This window comes from Anabas testudineus, chromosome 2 (genome assembly GCF_900324465.2).
Source record: "Anabas testudineus chromosome 2, fAnaTes1.2, whole genome shotgun sequence".
Lineage (NCBI taxonomy): Eukaryota > Metazoa > Chordata > Actinopteri > Anabantiformes > Anabantidae > Anabas > Anabas testudineus.
Window position 1 is genome coordinate 10,828,995 of NC_046611.1, and position 20,669 is coordinate 10,849,663.

Here is a 20,669-nt window from a genome sequence, read left to right on the forward strand (position 1 = left end):
TGTTCTGACTGTGCCAAAGGTTCATTTCTGACTGAGACACACAAACAATGAGGATTCATCAACTCGGTAATTAATCAGTATGCGTAGATATTAGCCTCCGTTTAATGTTGTTTCATCTCCATTCATTCAGGGAGTCTCTCTCAGCTGTTATTATTATTCTAGCGAAGGTTATACAAGGTAACCTCGAAATGCTGGGTTTGGAATTTCTGAAAGATTTGAACACAGTTTTACATCAAATTATTTTAGAGGCAGACGTAAGTACAGGTTAGGCTTTTCTCTTTTATTGTGTTTTATGAGTTATTGTGTGTAAAGCTGTGTTCCTGCAAGTACAACAACAGAATTACTAATTCATTCAAATAATGTGGTCGGCTTCTTAGTAATAATGATGTTTTGGCCATAAAATTTATTTCTTAGAAGAAGAAGATCTCGTGTAACGGTGTCATGAAATTTACTGTACTGAGTATATCCTCAGCAGTACTATGTTGAAAACTGATGCAGACCTTAACATCAGTGTGTGAATTTACCGGAAAAGTGCACACAGTCTATCCACGAAAGGCTGATCGCACCTGCTTGCTGCTCCACTTTGCCCCTGCTACAAATGGCACGGGAAAAGTGCTTTACTCAAACTCACCTTTTCTGCTCAATTATCTCTGCGGTGTCTTTTATGTTCTCTCTCTCTGCCTTCCGCTGCAGTGCTGCCAATTACTCAAAGCATTACCTAAGTACAAAGCCCCTGTTTCCAGGCTTAGACTAACGAGGTGTTTCTCAGGGACCCTCTCCTGCAGCGCGGACCTCATGGCTCTGCCTTTTTAAAACTGACGAACAGATGTCCTCGCTTACACGCTCCTCCTTCTGTTCTTTGATAATAATAACAACACGCATAATTTCTATCATAACACAAAGTGTGTAGCTTTGAAAAGCAGAAACAATAAATTGGTGAGGTAGTAGTGGAACTCGAATGAAACCAGTTATAGTAATAATACTATACCAACAAAGAGCCAGTAGTTAGATTACTTTTAGCCCTGAAGACTGACTCAATCACGTTCATTAGTGGCTTGAACTTATTCTAACGTTGAATATTAAATGTTATGTTGTGATGTCAAATGCTTAACAGCATGCTGGAATTTAAAACCTAACCACAGCCGTAACTGTAGCCTTTCCCACTTTGTGTGATATTGACTTCGCAGTCATCACCTTGAAATCGAGAGTTCGAAAATTACTTGTTTCAAATGAATCGTTTCCAATCTTAATAAAAGTCAAATGACATCATCATCATGGTAAATATCCACTTCTTAGCTGTTCCAGTTAATCCAAGGGGCACATTCCTGTGTTCATTTTGGTTTGGATCGTGGAAAAATGCATATTTAAATGATTTAAGTTTGAAATAGCACTGCACCCTGTCATGCTTTGTGTTGCTGGAGTCAACTCCTGAAACTTTGTAAGAGACCTGACGAGCGTTAGCACGATCCGTGAGCTATAAAAGAGGAACCCATGTTGAAAAACACCAGAATTTCCTGCTTTAATGCCAAAATTGCCATGGGAATCATTAATGACTGGATTTGTGCATTATGCCAAAACATTAATGTGATAGAGTTACAGTGAATAACTTTACACCCCGTCAAGATTGAAGGTTGTCTCTGAATTTTAGCACAGAAGCAGCTGGATTTGTGCTCAGCAGTGTGATGTAATACTGTTGTGCTACACACTGGCAGCTTAGTGCTGTCATCTCCTACCACTTTCAAGTTTGATCCTCTTTTTCATGTCCTTCCATCGGCGAGAACTCCCCGTCCCTCCAGCTCCTCAGCTCCCCACCCACCACCCTCGGTTTTTATCCCTCACACTGCAGAGGCGTGTGAATACATGAATGACAATAGCGTGCGGGTGACAGCTGAGATTTGCAGGCACAAGCACCACTGTCCGAGAGCGCTTTACAGGCAGTGGCAGCGAGTTTGGCTGACTGACAGACAACTGGCATGCAGAAATCCCCAACAGAGCTTTACTCACAAACACCAGCCTCCACTCTTTGCTATTGTAATTAAGGCAGCAGACAATGAGTGATTTCCATGCCAAGAGGCAGGAGGTACTGAACTCATTTCGGATTTATCTGACCGTCTGTCCACCCTTTCAGTTTCTGTTACGTTGAAATCTCTCAGAACGTTTTGTGGATGATATGAAACTGGAGCTTATAGTTTAACAAAATGAAAGTTGTGAATGTTAAAAGATTATAGCTGATTAGGAGTAATTAGCGCCTGGAGTTGCTTGTTAGTCCATGGCCTGTAGACTTACAGCATCATTAAAGCAACCTCAGTGTTTAGTTATTTGCATTGAGGTTGGACCACGCACAAACTTATGGGTAACCTCGCTCACTTCAAGTTGTGGTACTGACGGTTTTGTTGAACTTTGTATGTGTTTTGCTGTTTTAGCAGATTTAGACATGCATTATTAAAATCAGCAAAGCACATTTAGGACTTCTAGTTTCTTAGTTTTTATTCAGCACAGTGCGAGTAAATTCTCATTTCAACATGAAACACACACAAATGATTTTTATTTTAAACACGATACTGAAGGAGACAAATGCGATTTAGTGAAATAACAGTTTTTCAGCAATAGTTTGGAGCTTCACCCACCAAGTTTGTCACAAACATCCAGTCCGTGCAGGAAATCAATCTGTCTATTCTACAGTAGTAGCAATAAAAGTTACTAAACAAGTAAATACGTTGTAGTTTGGCTTCTGTTAAAAAGGCGAAGCTAACCTGCTGCCATCTTTTATGTTGCAGTAAAGAAATATTTTTCCTAAAATTTAAAACTGGACAGACGTGCTGTGACGCCCGGGCTGTGAGCTTCTGCTCAGTAACAGTAAATGTCTCTTGAAGTCAACACTACGCTACAGAAGGGATTGATTTTTAGCAAAAAGCAGTAAGTTTACAGACTCCTAAAAAACAAGGTAGAACGCTCCGCCACGGGGGAAGAAATCTCATTCTGACCCTGTCCCCAGAACAATGCCTGATGCAAATGGAAACTGAAATGAGACGAAGGCATGGGACCGTGCGCACAGTTCATTTCTCTCTTATCTCTACCTCCCTCAACAAGAATCCCATTAGGTGCTCGAGGCGGCACACGAGGAAAAAAAACAAAACAACAAAACTACAAAACAGCGAACCTCATTTGCCTTTTTAGTTCCGTACACAACACGTGGAACAAATGTTGATCGTCTCGGGACTCAAAAGAAGTGACAGCACAGAATTTAAACTAGCGCTGTCATCTTTCATAAATGTCACTTTTCTGGCAGTGAAACAGTAACCTCATATCTGTGGTGAATCATTTGTCCTTGCTTTAAAAGAAAACAAACAGCTGGCCACGCATGTCACTTTTTTCAAAGCTATACATACATATATATGAAACCATTGGTGCTTATTCGCTCATTTCTACAAGCTCTAACAAACAGCCTTCACTGATAATGTGCTGTTTAAGCTGCTCATTGTGATTTTGCTCTTAGTTAACTGTAATTTGGAGGATTTTTCTGCCTTTTTCTCTCGAATTGAAGGATTACGCACTGCAAGAAAACTCTGATCACTGTGAGCTTCAAAGAATCTGAACTTAATAATGCTACAAAAGAGCTGCTTTTCTTAGTTCCTGAAAAGTTGACTGCTGGGAGATTTCCAGCCAACACCAAACACCGACAAAGCACTCATAAGAAAATTGGAAAAAGTTGTTTCTCAATTATTTATAATGGCTTCCTGGAGGACGGCTGCGAGTAAAATGTGCCTCAGCTGGATTTATTTTGTTCCTTTGCAGAATAATTCATGATTGCAAAGAGTGATTTTTTTTTGCCTCAGGCTCAGAATGAAGTGTTTTGTTTTGGCCTACAGGTTCTGTACCTGAGTGTTACAGAGATATACAGTTAATGTGAATTCACTTTCATCTGCATTTACATCAATGTACATTTTTTTAGTCTCAGCCTTATACATGTTGTAAAAAGGGAACTGTGTCTTTAGTGGCTTTTCTGTGCTCCTCTTCTCTCTCGAGGTTTGGGAGGACTAGTAGACAGGAGTTGTCCTTTTCAGGATGCTTCTTAACACCTTCCGAGGGAGCATCCTAAGTGTTAACATGTGTGTCGAGTTAAAGTCTCAGCTTCAAGGGGGAAAAAAGCAACTTACAAGTAAACAAACTGAGAAATGCTGATGGTGAGGTGATGAAATCACATATTTAGCTTGTTAGCAGTGGAAATCCTTCCCCGATGGTCGGAGCTGTGCGTGTTTGTGCGTCTACGTGTGATACAACGTTTACCAAAGCAGTCTCCGTGTCTGCAGACTTTTTTCATTTAGTCACATCTGGTGCCTGCTTGTGCTGCTTTGTAAAATATGTAACTGTCTGTCAGGTGAAACAGGACTAATGTCTGAGAGGGGATTTAAATGTTAGGGTTGTCGATGGTTGTGATGTTTTGCTTCTACTGTATCTCAATGTGCAATATAATTCTAATGCTCTTGTTTTTGTTTTGGCTATTATTCAACAAAAATAAATATTGGGGCAACTTAGGAATCTGTTTTGTGTGATTACTTGTCACATTTACATATTCCCACTAATTCCAGAATCATCCGAAGGAGAACAGAGGTGGACTGAAGAAGTATTCTGCACTAAAACATGAAAAAAGGGCGATGAATAATAAAATAGCAGCACACAGAGGCACGTCATCTCCCCTAAAGAATACACTCTGGTATGAATCAAAGTTCTCGGGGGACGAAAAAATGCCCTCAGGAAGTTCAAACTCGCATTTCACGGACCGGGAATGAAGAAGAGGCTGAATGCTCCGAAGCCATCGCCATAGCAACACGCAGTGCCACAACTTTAATCTGCTGTCTTGGACCAGAAAACTGAGAAAATACGTGTTTTTTTATATATACCAAGTTATCCTTCAGAGACGTGGATCCTGCTCTGTGTAAAAACAGAAACACATTTGCTTTTTGTCAGCCAGAGCAGAAGTCCATGCAGCCTTTTTCAATATTTAATACAATCAGAGCGTACAGTGAAATATACCATGTTCTCAGAATATTAATGACAGCTGCTGTTTACTCCTGTAATGGCTATCAGTTCGTTAAAGGGTGCGCTCTGGTGCAGTGCCTAGAGGAATTATAAACCTCACAGGTTTTTTATAACTTCCCTCTTTGTTCATTTGAATCCTGCTGATGGTGTTGTAGCCAAACAGCTGTACTGTGCAGTATGATTATTACTTTATATTTGATCTCGTTTTAAGAGATGACTAAATGTGCTACTAGATAGTTTTACTGTTTACTGTGAAATTAACCAGGAGCAAACCACAAAAATGTGGTTTCTTGACTGTGTTAATTGATCAGCCACAACATTAATACCAACTTGTGGTGGACAGAGGTGGACATGACTGACAGGTGTATCACAGTTTGCTGTTGTATACAACACAACATCAGCATCAACATCGGCAAACGTGACTGTTCCCACTACGTCTGATGATCAAGTCAGCTTTACCGACCACATCTCCTCTGTCTCAAGGGCATATTTGCAGATTTGCCCTTTTTAACATCAGAAACATCAGAAACATCAGACCCTTCCTTTCGGACTATACAACACAACTCATCACTCAGGCTCTGGTCATATCTCAGCTCGACTACTCCAATGTATGACTGACGGAGTTACCAGCATGCACCATCAAACCCCTCCAGGTTTGCTTGCTTTGTATCCCACCTGTAAATCCCTTTGGAGAGAAGCGTCTGCCAAATAACTAAATGTGAATGCAAACGAGTTCACATGCTGAGCCCTGTCCACTCCAACACTAACATTAGGTTTTTCTTAGCTTAACATGTACATACATACATTTATGAGAAGTTCAGTTTTACAGCCTGACAGTGTTGTGTTTACAGTGTTTCCAAGTAGCACAAAGCATCATGTTATGTTATTGCAGCTTTAAACTGATGCGCAGTTTGTCTTCTTTTCAAAAAATCCCAAAGTAATCAAGAGTCGTTTCTGTTGTAAAGCAGGATTCTCAAGTGTTTTTGTGCAACAGACTCCACAAGCATCAGAGACAGCACAGACAGACATTTGTCTCTAGTTGCAGACCTCTTCCCCTCGGCCCATTTAGCTCGTCTGGACTGGAACCATAACAACATCCCCGGACAGAGAAGAGCTGGAAGCTGATTTGGAGGCCTGTGAAATACCAACTCTCTTTTTCCCAAAACAACTTTCTTACTGAAAAGTGGACTCCACATTCTCACAGTAACCACAGAGTCTGCAGAGTCTTTATACAGACTGTGATATTCAGCCATTGGACACGTTCAGAGCCCCACGCTGAGTTTAACTCGACTGAAATCCAAGCCTGAAATGTGTCTCACAGGCCGTCAGTGTGTTCTGGTTGTCATTAGCATGGTCATTTCCACTCTATTTGTCATGGCTGCCCTCCACCACAGGGTTCAGTAATGGAAGTCAACAGCACAGTCTAGTAAATGGGCATGGTAGCACCCCACACCACCGATGCCCGTCACAGCAACATAGACACATCATTTATCTTCTTTCAAGGTATTTCTAATGACCCACCCTTCACCTCCAGCACAGTTCACATCACCCATGATCCTTCGCTTCCTCTTTCCTATGTTGACTTACAACATAAAACAGAGGGACTGCTCTGGACTTTTCCATGAAATAGGCCTGACCCGCAGGTCACAGCTATGATTTGCTCTATTGCTTTTATCATTTGGGATCCAGAACCTCACACAGCGTTATCAGAACAGCAGGAGTCCTGTATCCAAACCGCCTCAAGGAGTGAAAGACTTTTACATTTCATCCTGTGTTGTACAGTAAATCCATGCGTCGCTCTGGTTATGTGATGTTTCCTATTTCCACAGGTCAGAGCAAGCAGTATACAAAGTAAAGCACATCTTTAAAGGAAGTCAGCACGAGCTGCAGAAGCCTTTAGGGCAGGAATTATTCGTCTTTCCTTCTGTGCAATCCTTAAACCTTCCAGAGTGACCAAAACATGGCGCCTGATGAAAGGTGCTGTAACGCTCACTGTGTCCTGGGAGGCTAATTCTGATAGAATACACGTTTTTCAATTTCACTTTAGACTGATACAGATCCAAAGGGCACGTCTCAGAGATGGAAAGAAGAGATTTTAATGTGATATAAGAATCCTCCAATGCAGGCCTAAAAATCTACGACAAAAGCTGGACCCTTTCACCGAAGCCTATTGTGTCCTTATCCTCAGATGAAAGAGTCGACTTAATGCGACGCTTGTTGCCAAATGTGTGTTTTCACTGCAAAAAAAAATAAAAGATAATGTTGTTAGTGCTTTTTGTTCTGTTTCCTATCAGGAGCTAACCTCAATCTTAGGACACAGGGGACAAATATCAAAGCACAGAGTGAGCACAAAACTTATAAGTGCTTTGGGATCATCACCGTGAGAAGATTAAACACATAGCCAAGAAAAACAAAAAAAATAAAATAAAAACTTCACTTTTCCTTCATTTGAATTAACTCAATCCACCTTCTCAGCTGATGCTGACAGGGACATGACACGCAGCCTGATGAATGACATTCGAAGACGCCAAAATGAAGCTGTGACACCCGAGCTGTCATCCTCGTCCTGCAACTGATGGCTCCTAATAACTCCTGTTGCCGGAGCAGGATGTGCTAACGGCGCTAACGGCCCAGCGTGGGAGGAAAGAAACCTTGAGGTCGACACTCCCACCTTGAAGTGCGTCGGCTCGGAAGAGACAGATTCATCACAACAATCCCTGTGACGTCCTTCTGGTTTTTCAAAGTATCTCTCACCACTGAGGGCTCAAGTTTTCCGTTTGTGTGATATATCGTTTAGTTGCTAAGTAACCAGAGTGAAAATCTGACATATTCCTTATAAAAAGACGTGGTTTGGTTGAGGGCTGGGAAGAATGGAGAGCAGGTGACAATGAAACCTGTGTGTAGTGACATATGCGGCGTCCGTGTTGGTCTGATTTTCCATTTCACTGACTCCACATTTGACAGGGACTCTCAACATGATCTTTCATGCTGATGGGATTGGCACAGGGTTGCACTTTACAAAAAGCCACCACTTGGCTTGAGTTATGGGAGCTAATAGTAATGGGATTGCAATTCACCTTCTTCGTTATGGCGTTTTGTATCTTCTGTCCTGGTCGTTTTCAAGCCAGGACCAACAGCTTGCTGCGCTTGGCAAATGTTGTACATTCATTTCCTGCACCACAGAGAAGTATGAAGAAGTGTTGAAGGGACACTCTGGTCTGTTCTCCTCCGTCCACCACAAGACAGGTCGACCTTACAAAGCTTCTTCACTGAGAATCACACTTTATCTACAATCGTCACGAGACTGCAGATGGGAGAAAGAAATAGAGGAAAGGAAAGAACCTGAGGCTCAAGCTTTTGTGCATATTGGTGCTTGAGTGCATTTAGTTTTTACTAATGTACAGTTCAAAGCAGTGGTGAAGGTGGAAACTAGAGATCTGGTTTGAGAGAGGGCACACTGACGCACACAGTAGGTGTCCTGTGTTCGGTGGTGGGGAGTCAATAGCTCCATAATTGCTTGTTAGCCGTGGACTGTGTTGTGCGATGATGAATCCTTTGGGTTTATACACACACACACAGTTGGATAATGTTTTCTACTGTTGGGTCAGTGAAATTACAGCAAACTGCACACAATGATTTTGGAGTGGGCTGCAACAACAGATGCTCCTTTGTGTGTTTTGTCGATGGCTTTGTTATCTACAGTGCTCGAAACTCTGAGCTCTGAGCTCTTTGTGTTGAGGTTAAAGTATCAGGCGGATAAAGAAGTAGATCTATCTGAGTTTAAGCAACATATTTACCATTCAGTGTCTGGATTTGTGCAAGTAAAATCTTATGCGTCTCACAACTCTCTCCCCCTTTTCTTTTTCCGTACTTACACCCAACCGCTGGTGAAGCTTTCTCCTCTGCTGTGTTTTGTGGATTCCCAGATGTCCTCCCGAGAAAAATCTTTCTCTGCGATTCATGCCTGGAGCTTGTGTCTCAGCAAATCAGTGGCAGCCACGGGAACCCGATAAAATTTTAAATGAACTTGAATGAAAATACGGGCATCACTCGTGTGCATTTTAAACACAAGAATTTTGTCTCACATGATGAATAATATTGGATCCCTCATGACTGCATAAGTAGCCTCAAAAGGACTTTGAAGTTTTACTCTGAAGGAAAATGAATTCAAGTGCTGCACACTGGGGCCGAAGAAGGGAGAAAGATAAAAAAACATTTACTGTGAGGAGGTGTCTCAGGGTGGCTAATATTCCCCCGCTGTTAAGAGATGGAATCATTCTGCTATCTAATTAAAACCGCAATTAATATCCAAGCTTAAAGTCTTATGACCTTCTGTGATCTCCAAGTAATTTGATATAGTCAGTAACCAAACAGCTGGAATGTGTGTTCTTCAGTGTGTGATCTGTACGTGCTTCATCTTCATCAGATCCAGCTACATGAGAAATGCGGTCGGGTTGGTCAGATGCAGATTATTTTACTATAAACTAAACTGGAGATGAAGAAAAGCTTCATCGGTGCAGATGATAACGAAAGCTTCCACTGCAACATAAATCTCAAGGAAAAATCCACGGACACTGATAAATAATTTAATCCTCAGGATGGATGGTTTGCTGTCGGACAGTTGTGCTCATACATTTGCTAAATAGTGACATTTTTGGACTTTATTTATTTAAAGGTGCAGGTAGGATGAAGCCATCTGTTATTATAGGATTGTGTCTGTGTGTGTTTGCACATTTTAATCATAATAATAATAAAAAATGACTTTCCAGTCAGGTAGACCAGCAAAGATTTCACAAGATTTTAGATACAGCTGCCAGGAAAACTGGGTTGTGAAGCAAACAGTGGCTGCGTTGGAATAAACTGAAGCTACCAGAGAGACCACAACAGTCTCCAGGCCTCAGTATCATTGAACCAGTTTGCAGAGATCTCAAATGTGCAGTTTTTAGGTGCAGAATTTACAGGACTGGGAGGTTTTTCTAAAGTAATAAGCAATAAAAGTGTGTTTTTACCTCATCTTCAATAGTTTTTAACTTGTCCTCATCTTATTAAGGATAAGCACCACAATAAGGGAATATTTTCTCAGGAACTGGTAACAAAAATGTAAACGACATTGTCGCTAATAACAACCAAAAACACATCAGGGGCCGTTTTTGTAAAATGATCTCTGTAATGTTTTCACACAAATACATACAGCATGAACCTGACACAGGCAAATTTAAGCTGTGCAGCGTTATTCATGAAACTAAAGTTGGTTTCAGCCTCATCCTGACATTGGGACAATTTTCTAATTAAGAATACCCAACTGCATAGAATAATTACAGAATGCAGCTTCACGCCCAGCTCTATTAAAAGTCTGCGTGGGAGACGGGGCGCACATCGAGCACCATCAGTTCCTGCACTGTTCACACTGCGAGCGCCTCTGGTGTACACACACACACACACACACACACACACGGATAATTGGTCACTAATCTGACTAAGTCTGGCCTCATTTTGATTGTCATAATGAAAATACTGTCGTAATTAGTGTCTGGAGCACAGCTGGATTCAAACCCTCAATTTATTGGCCAAGTAAACACGGACCGTCTGAACTGTATTCGTTTTAATGATGTCTGGGTGTTAACCCATGTGTGCAGGTGATTTTTCTTTGCTTTAAGTCTTTTTTTTTTTTTTTGATTCTAAGTATCGATAAAACAACTCTCACTAACTTTTCTGTCTGCTCTTTCATAAATTATTCAAATAGTTTTCCAGCATCATGCCTTCACATTGACCACCCAGCGTACCCCGAACTCCAGGTAAACAGAACTAAGGATTAACTAGGTAGATCTGTAAACAACATGAAGAAACCACAAAAAGACATCAAGCTTTTGCAGCCAGTAGCAATGCTACAACCTAAAGTAGAGTTAACTGATAAAGTGGCAATAAATCTATTTCTGCTGCTACACGGCACAAAAAAATGGCATCAGAGAATTTCATGACTCATGGGGAATCAGATTATTAAGACCAAAGAAATCAGCAGCTCAGTCTGATGCTGGCAGTAAAATCTGGGGCTGTGGCACATCTCCATGCTTGTGTCACAGCTGCTCACGCTGTTAAAAGGAGAAATGGCAAAGCATGCAACTAAGAGAGCCTGGCCACGTCACCCACGTTTACTCTGCCTACTGATTTCCTTCTGGTCCTGTTTGCCAAGTCTCTGCACCTCGGAGTCCAAACAGAGGCGTGTGGGGAAAGTCATCATCCATCATTGTTGCTGACACCTCATAATGAAAATGGTGATGTCTGAAGCCACACCACATGGCACGGTGGAACGAGGCCGCCTGCTGCTGGCCGGGTTCACTGAGAGCGTCTGTGAGCCAAAAGAGGCAGTGAGATACTTGGGCACAGATGCTGAAAATATCACACATGCATCACAGCTTCTGAAGGATTTATCCGCGTAATCGAATGCTACCCCTTGGGTTGAGATCGCTTACTCTGCCTCAGATGAACGCGCCCTTCAACGTGAAGCAGGTGTTGATTAGGCTTCACTGAAACGGAGGATTGTTCTTGTGTTTGTGTTTGTAATTTAAAATGTTGAAATGTTGAAGCACCGATAAAAAGACTACCTGTGGTTTACCTCAGCAGCACGTTAGCTGCTGTCTGGACACAGTGTTAGTCTCTGAAAATGTTCTCAGGCTGAGACAGGACTTGAGGACACGACAATCAGCCGCCAGCAAAAGTTAGGAGCTTTTTGAAAATGTCAAAACCATCAATTCACTGTCCTGAAAATTCTCAGTACATTTTTAGCCCCACTGTTGGATTCTGGTTGCACGAACGCGGACTTTAGGAGTTCAGTTTAAGATGCACACAGCTTAAGGCTGACAAGCCAGTAATATCTGAATCTTACTAATGAAATTACAATAGAAATGCAAAAATAAATGGGATGCTGTAAATCATCCAGACAGACTCAGGGCCCAAGGAACTGAAAGTGAGAGGAGTCCCTTGAGCCAGTAACTTAAACATATAGAAAACATATAGAAATATACTTAAACATATAGAAATAGAGCAAAATTAATCCAAAACTTAATGTACATTAGCTCCCTTGTTGTCATTTACAGTGACGTAATCTTCCCCCTTGGTGAGCGAATAGAAGACAGAGACGTTTATTGCATGTCAGCGAGCGTTCGTCTCACTCTTAAGTGTGTGTGAGACGTCGTCTGAGAATCCACAAAGCCCGGCTGCTGGAAGTCCAAACCAATCATCGAACAAAGGAGAGTGATTTAGATCCCACTGACAGCATGCCAAGCGAATGCCTACAGAGACGGATCCAGACTAAATTTAAGAAAGCTTGAATGTCTAGTTCAGCTAAATATTGGTGATTGGTTTTGCAAGGTCAAGAATGAACCTTCGAGTTCAATTTTCCCAGGCTGGTGTGACAGGAAGCCAATATGAGCCTGTTTCTCAGCAGCTATGTGCAGCCCAGTAATGGATGGAGCTTCTTGAGAGAAAGAAGCTCCACCTGTACGCTTTATTTCCTTCTGAGTGAGATGTGGAGACAAACGCCACTCTGCTGTTAGAGCCAGCAGGTGATTAGCTGAGCTTAACATAAACCTGGATTCAGGAGCCCAGTTTCAGCCATGTGCAGCAAAAGTCCCCTCATTACTGACAACACAACATGAACTGTGATTGAATTTGAGAGATGCTTTGTGCTGGATTCTTGTGCACAGGTCGTCGTGTACCAGTCAACTATTGTTGACATGCAAAATCTACAGGACGCATCCAGACATGTGGACAGCGTTTCGTTCTTCAATGATGAATTTCACCCAAACTGTGGCACATCTGCAAGAGAGGACTCCTGCTGCGTTAATAAAGTGATGATGACAGTCATCTGTCTTCGCAGGAAAACTGTAAAGGTCTGAACGCCTGTTTACGTAGCTCAGCTTAGGTTAAAAGGAATGAGCCTCCAGCACCTATAACACACCAAACCATCACTCAACACGTTGTGATTTACCCAGAGTCTCGAGCTGCCTCTGTTTCTTGGCCAGGCCTGCTGACAGCAGTAACATTCAACACATCACACGTTATGTGCTCCTATTTCATTGAGCAAATGTTTTTCTGCCTTTTTACCTCGGAGGAGTTTCATACAAACATTTGAGTTGCTTTAAAAATCAACAATTCATACAGTGAGTAAATGTCTTGAGTCAACATGTTTGGTTTGCTTAAAAGATTTGCAGAAGACAGTTGTTACACGCAGTCCACACTCGAACAGTAATAGTTGTTTATATTATGATTGTTTGGAGGAGTAATGAGAGAAACAAACGTCTAACTACTTCACTATTATGTCTGATCTACTTGAAGATTAAGACACTTTATGTAAATTTTGACCTTTGAACTGAGCTTTTTCATTTCTGCTCAATTTGTCCAAACAAGCAGCAGGACGCCTCCAAACTTGATAAGAAAAATATTATTTACTTTCATTTCTTTAAAACGTTGAGGCCACACCGAAGGTCTCCAGTGACGTGAAGGTCGGAGTTAAAGCGAACACAGGCTTCATAATTGGCTTTTTAGTAGTTTTGGTTCAATTGTGCCCTGACAGCTTCACAGATGCGAGTTATAACAAAGCATTAAAGAACGACTGCAGCACTTTTCCTCTTCGGTTCTCATGCGTCTAGCATTACTACAGTATACGTCCAAACACTGCTAATTGTAAGTGAGAAAAAATAATATGAATGTTCCCTGTGGGGAAATTCGCTTTTCACTGAGAGAATAGCACAAAGAAAAGAGCAAATAGGCATATAAAAATTGTATAAGAAGGAATTACAGTGTGTGCAGCAACTGCTGTTGTTCAAACTGAAAAATGAGAAATATTAAGATACATGAAAGTTACACGACAAGAACTGTTTTGAAAGGTTCCTGTTCTGCACGCAACTGCACAAAAGCTTGTGAGTAACCAACTGTATGTGGCGTCCTTTCAGTTTTTTGGTGCAGTGGAAGCAAAATGTCCTAAAATGATTCATTCCTTTCGAAGTTCAAAGAAATAGAATAATTTCCTGATATTTCAAAGAGAAGATAATGGCTTTGTTTGAAATGTTTACACAGTTTTCTTGGGGAAAGAGAAGGCAGACAGGCTGCATGGACCTTTTCACAGCCACAGAAGTGAGCAGCCACAAAGAGCCTGAATGCTCTCGGATTAAGTAGCTTCAGTGTGATTGAAAGTAGCTAAATTCTGCTGTTTTCTCTCTCTTCCTCTTTTTTGCTGCGCAGCATTTCATTGTTGGCTCGGTTCGTTTTCAGTGCATCGCAGACGAAATAGATTATAATCACCCAGTGAGCTGAAACAAAGCAGGAACCAGTGAAGTAAAAAAAAAAAGAAATACAACAACCCTGTTTTACCAAGCAGAGCCGTGCTCTGTGGAATCACATTTGAAGTAAATGTCATTTGTTCTTATCACTTCCTGTTAAACCTTAATGCACTTTTCCTTTTCCTTTTTCGTCCATTTAGAGAATAAAAACCTGAGACCTGACATCCTTGTTGGCCATTTGTAATAAGATGGAAACGTGACATTTCACAGCTTAAAGCAACTTTTATCTATCTGTCTTTTTATATTCTTCTTCTTCTCAGTAGAGTGTTGCATTATGTGCTGTTCGTTGCCATTTACTCAACTAGTTTAGCAAGTTTTTAAAATTAGGTTATGGTGTGTGTGTTGGTATGAAGTTTCTAAACCACTTTTGCCTTCCAGATTGAATTTTGTCACATAAACCAATTCTATTCCATGAATTATCACTGGAAATCCTCTTGAGGAGTTGTTTGAAGAGTCTGACAATCAGAGGAAATCAATCCGACTGCTTCAAAGAACCAGAGCTAGTGAGGATGTTACTGGGATTTACAGTCTACTCAAGTATTTCACACTTCGCCTTTACAAAAGAAAAAGGCTTCAAAGACCTCCACAGATCTGTCCTAACATCCATCCACTCATCCTTTAAACCATTTAACCTGTTAAGTGTCTGTGGTAGCCTACATCCTGGACAGGTCACCAGTCAAACGTTCACACTTACTACTGCATCGCTTGACTGAGGTAACACACAGAAAAGTTTCTGACCAAAAACAGATCTGTGAAAAGGAGAGGACGTCCGTAATCAAGGTTATCTTATAATCGAACAGTACATTAATACTAATTATTCACATGACTGCTCTTACACTAGATACGATCATCAGAAAATTTCACAAGTGATTTAACACGTTTACTATTCTGCTTACACAAAAAAACATAATAATACTGCAAAACCTTCAGGCTCACAGTGTGGTGAATCCTTCTGATATAAAGATTGCAGCAAAATCTGGATCTTATCTGGTTCGAACAGTCTAGTGTCCTTTACAATGAGCTGCGAGCGTGTCTGTATATTCTCGCACAGCTTCAGGCTGTGAAATGTTGCACACTGCGTATGTGGACTTTCTATTTTATGTTTATTACAAACCATTTTCACACCTAACTTCAGCCATTTCTAACCATCTGGCTGAGGAACACAGAGGAATTTCGTGACATGCAAAGAGAACATGAGGTTTAATTACAATAAATGTTGTCTCCATCTGTTCCATGTGTGACTGTGGCTACAGGCATTATTGCATTATTTGTAACTATGCCATATGTTTTGTGTGTAATTTATGTATTTTATCTATTCATTTATTACAGTTTTACGTCGGCACTCTGGCCGCATTGTGTGTGTCTGTAAAGGATGTGTGAGTGTGTGTGGGAGGACATTAGCTTCCTGTGCTGTTTTTGGATTTTCTCTATTTTCACACCAAGTCACACACAAGTAAAATTTCTTTCCGGCTAATGTTCAGATCTTTAGACCATTTAGATACAGTGGAGACTGGTAGTAACACAATGCCTTTCATCCTTCATCATTCACCAGATTTATTTGTATGTTAAATACTTCCAGTAGTCACTCTCACTTTGCAGCTGCATGAACCGTCCACTGTCTCAGGAAGCCAGACGTGTTTAATGAGTGCTGTCACAATCTCTGTTCTGATTTCCTGTTCCCAGACTTTTATTTTGAAATCCTTAATCACTTCCTGTCTTGATGGCCTGCCCATTCAGCCTGATTGTCTTCACCTGTTCCCGCCCTATTGAAGCAGCCTTCTCTGCTCACCTGAGACTTTTCAGCTTAGTTTACCTGCACTTTAAATCTCATTCAGCTTTTTGTTTGGACCTGTTCTTCAGGTTTCCAGTACTCTGTCTTCACTTCCTGAGTTTAGACATTTTATCAGAGTGCTTGTGCCACGTTGTGTCTCTACCTTCAACCTTCTCAGCAGTGACCACACAGGCAGACAACAGCACCCGGCGGACATCTTGGCCACATGGGCAACTTACCTGTCCTTCTGCCATCTCCACCCCACCGATGCTCCCACCTCACCTCCACAGAGAGTAAGCACTGGTTTCTGTTTAAGTACTTCAATATGAACCACTGTCTTCTGCACATCCTGGTCATGTCTTTCCTATAAACGGGAGGTCTCCTCTGAGTGTCCTCTGCTGGGGAAACGTCCATCTAGTTTTTAAGTCTTATTAAAGATTTGAATCACACCCGTTGGTGCTCAGCCTCATGATTGAGTCCAGTCCTTTACTGCCTTTCACTGATCTCACACGTTAGTCCTTCCTTTACAATCTAATTTACAATGTAAATGCAGTATTTTGATTTATTGTTGCTTGGATTAACGCATTTTATGATGACTGTCGTCTGGTTCGACCCCTTGATGTGTTTTTCTTCTAGTGAGGGACACTACACAAATGTAGTGTTAAACTTCATAGTGAACGGAGAGTTGAGTAGTTTTGGTTTTTTACTGTCTAAATATTGAAATGATACTGTCACATTATATTCAAAATATACAGTACATTGTTTTTATTCCAATAGCCACAATTTCTGTTGCAACTCGGTGTTTGATGTGTACTCTCCTCTCTTCAGATGCACTTTTTAAAAACATTTCAATCCAACCTCTGCCATCCCTCGGACGCCTGTGAGCGCTTCAAGCCTGCACCTCTGCAGTGTCTGCACAGCCAAGTGCACTCTACAAAAAGACTGCACTAGTAGACGCTGCCGCCTGGTCTCCTGTTTGAACTGATAGGTGAGAATATAATAGTTTTATGCTAATTTCTTTATATTTAAACTTAACGTTAGTTGTTAGTTTTTGTGTGCACTACTTTAATTTATAAAAGCCTTTTCTCTGTTGTTCACCACCAGCTCTTCACTTACATTTTTGTTTTGGACAAGTAGCATATAGAGTTTAACCCAATGTATGACTTAATGTGATGTTAAAATGATTCAAGCATCTTAAGTTATAGTATTAGTTTACTATTAGTATGCATGTTGACTTAAGACCTGCTGTATTTTATTTATTTGTCATTGGCTTCCCTTTTTCTCAAAGTCTCATGGTGCTGTCAAACTAATCTTGAAAGAACGGAGGCATATAATATGTTTTTAAACTCTTATACCTACAAAGTTCACACACGTCTTCATAAAAGCTGCAGGTTTATTGTAACTCCAGTACTCTTCAACCTGATGTTCTCACTGTCAGATCTTTTGCCTTTTGGTCCCTTCTAATAGCTGTTTTACTTTCTTGTGTTATAAAATATCTTTGGCCTTCAGCACAATTTTTTTTGTAAGTCAGAGCAGCTACAACACAAAATGAACAGAAGTTCAATGCTTCAAGATGAACTGGCTTTTCACTGAGTGCTTCTTTTTGCTAAATGTATTCACACCGCGTGGCTCTAAAGAATAGCCTGTTTATGGAAATGAGGCAGAGCAGTTTTTTCCTCCATCACTCCACCTAACCGTGAAAGATTCTGGTCTGAGAGTTCACAGTGAATGAATTATACTCCACTCAGAGGAAATACTTTTAACTGAAAGCTTCTCGGGCCTTATGACTCTGTTTTCTGTGTGTGTGTGTGTTTACCTCTAACTGGCTGTTTACATTTCTGTAGAGGGGCGTCATATCCCATTATCTTTGTTTGTTTTTTTTTTTTTAAACATGGACAGAATCAGACAGTTTGTTTGCTGATTATCTACCTCACAAAAGGAAACTAATTCTAATGTGTCCTTCATGTAAGTTTACTTTTATCCTCTTGTTAATCTGTTTTTTTTTTTGTTTTTGTTTTTAACTATTTGCCTGTGTTTCAAGTGCTTTATCATTCCTGGTCTCCTAGAAGTAAAGGTACTTAAAAATCCTTTGAGTATAGATATTTGCAGGGGGCTTCAAGAAAACATGAACTCCCAGTGTGGGACTGTCGAGTGGTGATTTAATCTCATTCCTTTTTGTGTCTTTAGACACTGATTTATTTATGAGAGCTTCTTCGGAGAGAATCATCCTTCAGTTGACACTGCAGCTTTCTGAGCCTGCAACACTGCCAATAGCTTCCTACGAATTACTGTGCTGGAAATAACATAATTTAAAGATAGTTACAAAATAAATGAATCCAAGTTAAGTGTGTGTGATGTTTGACAAAATACTCGGTCACCTGCCTTTTTCCTGAGCTCTGACCTTAAATGTTCTCCAAACCGACCAGACTGTGAAGGAACATTGAGGAAAAGATTTTGGACGTGATTGAAGTACTTTTACTTTGTGTCTTTTCACTACAACAGACATGTTTTAAACCACTTTGGTGCAGGTTTTAATCACTCATTTTCTGTGGAGGGTGAACCCCCTCCAAGTCTTTTTTTTTTTTTTTTTTTTTTTTTTTTTTTAAGTAGGACTTTTACAAAAATACGTAAATGAACACACTATATTGCCTAAGGAAATGGTGAGATTTTTATTGGCACACTTAGTTTCTTGAACTCAATTAGAATAGATATGACTTTATAAAATAGGGATTTCTCGTTTTAAACAGATTTTGAGATTTTACAAAGAGGTACTGTTGTACCGTTGCACAACATTAATAGCGAGACTGACTCTTCTGCCCACTGCCACTAAAATAAACACGGGTAATTTTATATCCTGCTTTAGCCTCATATGTAGGGCAGAAACTAAATTCTCATTTAACAAAGAAAACCCCAAGTCAATACACAATGCAGGTTTTAAATAACTTCACAAAGCGGAATGAAAGCTGTTCAAAGCTGCCTGGACCCAACACGCAGGTTTGTCTCACAATTGCAAAAACCTCTTATTCCTAAGACTGTGGACACTTTCTGCCGGCAGGAAAATGTTCCTCTGCAGTAATATTGCAAACACTTGATTGTACTGTAGCTGTTGCTGCCAAGGGTGTCACAACCAGTTATAAGGTTTAGAGGGTAATTACTTTTTTACATAGGACCAGACAGGTTCTGACAGCTTTTCCTTCTAAAATGAGATCATTTAAAAACTGCATTTAGTTTTTATTCTATTTTACTATTCAGTCTGATCTGAATAATTTAAGTGACAATAAAAAAAAATCAGGAAGGAGCAAATACTTCTACAGCGCTATATTAGATTCACAGTCCTGACTCAGAAACTGAGCTTTTCCTTTACATGCACTCCAGATCTTTGTTCTTGTCTCTCTGCAGCAAACACTTTCTTCAGCTCTTTCCTGATTATAATCAATGTGTGTGGGTGATTTTCTTTTTTCTTTTGCACCCCCTCATTTCTCTGTCCCCTCCATATAATCAGGTAGCCGACAGCCTCGGGGACTGGGCCTGGGCTCCAAGCTTCGAACTAACCTGCATGCCATCACACTCACTGTGTGGGAGGGACTCATCGATTCCAGACGGGCGATGTGTGTGTGTTTGTGTGGAATTTATGTTGGAAACACAGAAACACACAACCACACATTTGTTTTGGGGACATGTCTCCCTCCCATTTCCTTTTCCTTCTTCATTCTGAGGACCTGCAGGAATATAACAACTATAATTACCAGTGAGTGATGGCCAAAAAGCCTGAATGTGACCATTTCAACAAAAGTCATTATCCCTATTATTCAGCTCGGTAGATTTCACTTCTTCATCAGCGTCGGTTAATGAGAACTGCTTCAGGTGCTCATGTCAGGTTCCTTTTTCTTATTTCATTTTCCAGAATGAAATACAAAGACAGCAGGTTTGACAGTGAACTACTTGTAACACCCAATTATCCACTTAAAAGTCTAAACTTTGTGAGATGCATCTGATCTGATTGGACAAAGACATATGGGGGCAACTGCACAGCGAAATTGACATTGATTTACAGATACATTTATTTTTTATATTGCTGTAGTAGATGTTTCAGTTTTCCAATTAAAAAAATATATAATGTAGCCGTGTGTGTAAAGAATATTGCACTGTTCAATTTACAACTTCCTGTTTGTATCACACATTAAATTGAAATTAAGCTGCATGTGGAAAAGTTTTCTGTTGTGTACTTGGTGTTTAAAATTAAATCTTTCACGTACATGTGTCTATTCATATTATAAGCGGTACTCATAGCAAAGCTGATGTATTTTGGGTTCAGGCTAATTAATATGAACATGACTGTTGTTTTCTACAAGCATCTCATGAAACGTGTTGCCGTGTTGTATTATGAGCTTCTGAAATATGGAACCCATAAGGTTATGTTAGCTAGCTACAGTAAACCTTAAGTAAATGGGCCTTTTTAACTACCCAACGCTGTATCCTGCTTGATGAAATTGAAATTAAATGTCACACTGCAAAATCAT

The 20,669-nt window shown here is 40.5% G+C and overlaps 1 long non-coding RNA gene across 1 annotated transcript; it reads left to right on the top strand.

Moving 5' to 3' along the window:
- Window positions 1-16,177: 16,177 nt before the first annotated feature.
- Window positions 16,178-20,669, top strand: LOC113164387. Its single transcript, XR_003298992.1, has 3 exons — window positions 16,178-16,442; window positions 16,978-17,137; window positions 19,652-20,669. It is a non-coding gene; the product is annotated as an uncharacterized LOC113164387 (long non-coding RNA).